Raw genomic sequence first — 5,174 nt, forward strand, 5'->3', positions numbered from 1 at the left:
TTTCAGATGTGATTAAGAATCTTTGAGATGGGAAGATTATCCTAGATTATCCAGGTGAGTCCATTATAACCACAGGGATCCTTATAAGAAAGAGGCAGAAGAGTCTTACACACACGGAACACAATGTGATGCCGGAAGCAAAGGGACAGATAGAGAAAGGGACATTAGAAGTTGTCATGCTGTTGTCTTTGAATATGGAAGAAGTATTCATGAACAGGGAATGTAAGTGACTTCCAGAACTGGCAAAGGCAAGGAAACAGATTCTCTCCTAGGGTTTCCAGAAGGAAGCAGCCTTGTGAAACTATTTTAGACTTCTGACCTCCAGAACTACAAGATAACAAATTTGTGTGGTTTTAAACTTCTAAATTTGTGGTAAATTTGTTGTAACAGTAATAAGAAACTTCTATTAAGGTACTTCCTTACCCAAATGTGTACATATGTATATGCATGCACATACTTTCAGAATCAACATGCCAATGTTTTAATATTAATAACTACATGATCACAAAAATCAGTTTAAGGTTTTTTTGTTGGTTTTGGGGGTTTTTGTTTGTTTTTTGCAGTTTGTTTGACCTTAAGATACAAATCTCATGAGGATGTATAAGTCAATTCCTTATTTTAAATTTCTATTTCAAGTTCCTCTATTTAAGCCACAATGTCATACAGTTAGGTTTATTTGCCTCATTTGCTTACAATTTTTAGAGGTTGTTTTTTTTTTTGTCTCGTTTTGCTTTGATGTTGTTTCCTAATTATGCAAAATATTTCCATGTTTTCAAAGTCAAATCTAAAGTACGAGATACTTTAAGGAAAGCCTAAGGGATATCACCCCTATCCCTTCCACTCTGGAATATTCTTTTTCGAACTAGGATTCCTACTTATATTACTGGCCTTGACAAAATGACATTTCTTTTCTGCTTTCCTATCTCACAACATGGCCTTCTTCCTCATTTTTTTTAACTGTTATTTCTTGTTTTTCAAGGGAATTGTACCAAGAGTGCTATTCCTTATTCTCCCTTTTATCTTTCCTCATAAACCAAATCTTCTATTATTATGTCCAGTGATGACTTCTTTTATCTCTCACCTTTTTATTAGTCATCCATACAGAATTTTAACAGCTATTGGTACAGTAAATGCAAATGTATGAAAACTGGTTACATGGTTTGACAGTGTCATTCAATTTAACAAGTAACCTCTGGGGGTGAGAGATATGCCGACCTCAACAGAATTCACTCATCCCTGAGTAAATAGGAATTGGATATTATCTATTTCACAAAGAATACTATTTCTTGTTTTTACTTTATAAGATTTATTCTTTACACCTGTCCCAATAGGAACAAACTCTATCTTACAATATCTCCCATCCTTCCCAGGCCCTAGCTTTTTAAGATTAAAAGAGAAACTGGAGTGTGCTTTAAAATGATTGCTTGAATTCTACTTTCATTAACTTCTCTCTTTTTGTTTTATGTGTTTCCTTGTTTTTTTTTTTCCTCTTTCACTAAGAGAGATTTGTTCACAATTTAAACAAATGAAATAATAAATAATTTATTATATCTGTGAAAGTCTCAACAACTTCTCCAATACATTATCTTTCTTAATCTTGTATATTCTACAATAATGCCATAATTTATTCTGCTATCCAGGCTTAGAATCATCAATCAGCAGTCGCATCACATGCCATATACATATATACTGTGAGCTAGTACTTATACACACACACACAAATCTCTACAAAATAGGTATTATTATTCCAGTTTTACCAATGTTATGACTGAGAATTAGAGAAATTTAAAAGTTAAATAGTTGAGAGAAGGCTGCTGGAATATCAAACAGTAGATATCACAATTCAAACAAATGTCTCATACTCATAAGGCAATAATTGTGCCAAAGCCACTAGGTTTTTTTAGTTTAAATTTCTAATAATAAAATTCTGTTTATTTTTTAAATAGCATTTCTTAAAAAAAAAAAAAAACCCTTTCATTCCATTCTATGTTTAGAAACAGTTCAGTTCAATGGTTAGTGGTACATGTCTGGAACCAGACTGCAGGGGTTCCAATCTCAGCTTTGTTAAATGCGTTCAACCTTGACCAAATTATTTGTAATTCACTTAGACTATCCTTGCATATAATAAGATTCTAATAAATGTTAAATGTTTTTATTCAAGCAATCATCTCCTTATTTTAAATTCTCACTATTTTCCCCATGAATTAGGTCAAAATTTTACTGCTATCCTTGCCTCCAGTCTTGACCTGGCTCCCTTTGACAGAGCAATCTTCCACAAAACACAAACACAATTTCATCGTTTACTTGAATTTTTATTTGAATGATTTCTGGACCTCAATTAACAGACTATGAGGATTCTATCTGATCTTTAATTCTTTACCCAGGGCCAGGACAGAGGTATGAGTTACAGTCAAATTTTAGTGAAAGAATTCAATAGCAACTCAACTTCTGCTCTTTCAATTTTCTGTAGAAGAAACAACAAAGCCCCCTCTCTCTTTTCCCAATAGGAAACTTTTCTTATCATCTTGGAAACATTCTTATATCTTTTTTTTTCTTATAAACAGTAAAGAAAAAACCTCTCTCCACAGCATGTGACTTTCAATTACAGCTTTTACTTATCCTTTAAACAGATATACTTATATTCTTAACATTTTTGGTATTTAAAGTGAACTCTCCCAGAAATAAGAACCTTGTTTTAGATAGCTAATTTTTCTGGTTATCTAACTTTTGAAAATATTTCTATTTTAATGAAAAAAATACATCTTTTTACACAACTATTAAGGAAGGTTTATCTCTTCAAGAAAAAAATCCCTTTTTAAAAAAAAATTAGAGTGGTGGCGGAGGGGCAGAGGGAGAAGGAGAGAGAGAGAATCTTAAGCTGGTTCCACGTCCAGCACACAGCCCAACGCGGAGCTCTATCTCACGACCCTGAGATCATGAACTGAGCCAAAATCAAAAGTCAGATGCTTAACTGACTGAGCGACCCCGGTGTCCCAAGAAAAATCCATTTTAACCACTCTGCCAAGGTCCTGTGTGTTCTTGCCCTACTTGAATGGTTAATAAAATCTTCCACTCCTCTTTTTTCAACTCTCTACTTTAAACAAAGCAATTGTCCACTGACTTTTCCTCAGAGGATCTTTGCTTTATTGTTATATCAGTTCCTAAACGTGTGATCTAATTATTCTCATATATTGCCTTGTACTACTTATACACCTACACTTTATTTTGTTAAAGAGAAGTAAGCCTTTATTTCCTTGTCTCATAAATAAGTTGGTTGAGTTGGTTGCTTTTTCGGTGATCAGTCAAAGAGACCAAATCCCATAGCCTCACGGGATTCCTCTGACTCTTCTTTTGTTTCAACCTTGCCTGGGGCAGCAGCTGCAGAGCAATAGTCAAAGCAGCTGTGGTGGCAGTGGCCACAGGGATGGCTGACACTGGAGTAGCAGCCAAGAAGGCCTTGATCTTTTCAGCAGGTGAGCATGTATAATCAGCTTCCACAAAGACAGAACCCATTTGTATCCACTGATAATAGAATAGGGTACTGATGCAACAATGGGACAATCAGTCTGCAAATATACACTAGCAACATGGCAAGAACCCTCCAGGAACTAAGAATGCAGTTTCTTCTGTGATGCAAGCACTTCAGGGTTGTACATCCTGCTGTTGTCAAACGCCTGCTGGATGATCAGCCCAAAGGAGAAGGGGGAGATGTTCAGTAGTATGGCTTTGCTGGCTCCCACTTTGTCTCCAGTCTTAATCAATTGCACATCACTCAGTATTTCAGTGGTTCCCCCGGAGATTTAGGAATGGTGATTTAAAAAGCCTGGAAGGAAGAGGACTTCTTTAGCACCATATGAGTGTTCTGGGTTGGTACATTGACCTCCTGTGGGGTTATGACACCAGCTTGAGCAGCTGCTGGCACCTTATTGTCCAGCAACATGACCCTGATCTCAGTGAGGTCCTTCTTGGTGAACACAAAGCCCACATCCCCCTGGATATGAGGTGACAGTTTCTCCAGAGCTGGGATGTTCTACAGATGCCCTCAGATGGCCTTGCAAATCATGATGTTCTTGCCTGTATCACCACAGCCTTCCCAAGAAGGGACATCCCAATCTGCTGCATCTGCTTGGAGCCCTGTTGTCTACTCCCACAATGAAGCATCTTGGATAATCATTGAAAAGTTAGATGATCTGGGGACACCTGGGTGACTCAGTTGGTTAAGCGTCCAGCTCTTGGTTTTGGCTCAGGTCATGATCTCATGGGTAGTGAGACAAAGCCCCGAGTCTGGCTTCCCACTCAGTGGGAAATCTGCTTGAAGATTCTCTCCCTCTGCCCCCCCCACTCACGTGCACGCTCTCTCTCTCTCTCTCATAAATAAATCTTAAAATAAAAGAAGTTGAATGATTTTAAGGAAGTAGTTGGATTTCCAGGTCTCCATGTCTTCCCTGGATATCACAGCAGTGCGTCAGGGATTGCCACACAGGGCTTAACAACAATGTTACTCTCATGAGGATGCCTAGTGAGAGGCTTATGTATCTATATTTTATTATCTCAACAGATTTTTTTTTTAAAGATTTTATTTATTTATTTGAGAGAGAGAATGAGAGACAGAGAGCACGAGAGGGAGGAGGGTCAGAGGGAGAAGCAGACTCCCTGCCAAGCAGGGAGCCCGATGCGGGACTCGATCCTGGGACTCCAGCATCAGGACCTGAGCCGAAGGCAGTCGCTTAACCAACTGAGCCACCCAGGCACCCTATCTCAACAGATTTATAAACTCCTTGATAAAACTCCTTGAGAGACATGTATGGACATTCCTTCATAAGTGTGGTGCTTTGAATATAGTATGCACTGAATTAATAGTTATTAAATGATCAATTGAATGAATTCATAAATACTTCAAGGAATATGTTGAACATACTGTATGTTCCCATTATTTACTGATCATTTGTATGTAAAAATATAAGCCTTTTGAATCATCTCAAATTTTATGTGTTCCCAAGTATTCGGCTGTCATGAAAGGATAGTTACATGTCAGAAATACAAAGGCCTCTCCATTCATATACCACTGATACAAACGTCCAGTTTGTAGCAAATTACTAATTTTTGACACATTTCTATCCTATTATTTTCCATTTGCCTTAAACTACAGAAAAATCCCTTCATAATATGTTACT

General features: G+C 37.2%; 1 pseudogene; it reads right to left on the minus strand.

Moving 5' to 3' along the window:
* Window positions 1-3,222: 3,222 nt before the first annotated feature.
* LOC118001352 lies at window positions 3,223-4,465 on the minus strand (annotated as a pseudogene).
* Window positions 4,466-5,174: the final 709 nt, after the last annotated feature.

Source organism: Mirounga leonina, unplaced genomic scaffold, assembly GCF_011800145.1.
Source record: "Mirounga leonina isolate KUSES-001 unplaced genomic scaffold, KU_Mleo_1.0 Mir_53, whole genome shotgun sequence".
NCBI lineage: Eukaryota > Metazoa > Chordata > Mammalia > Carnivora > Phocidae > Mirounga > Mirounga leonina.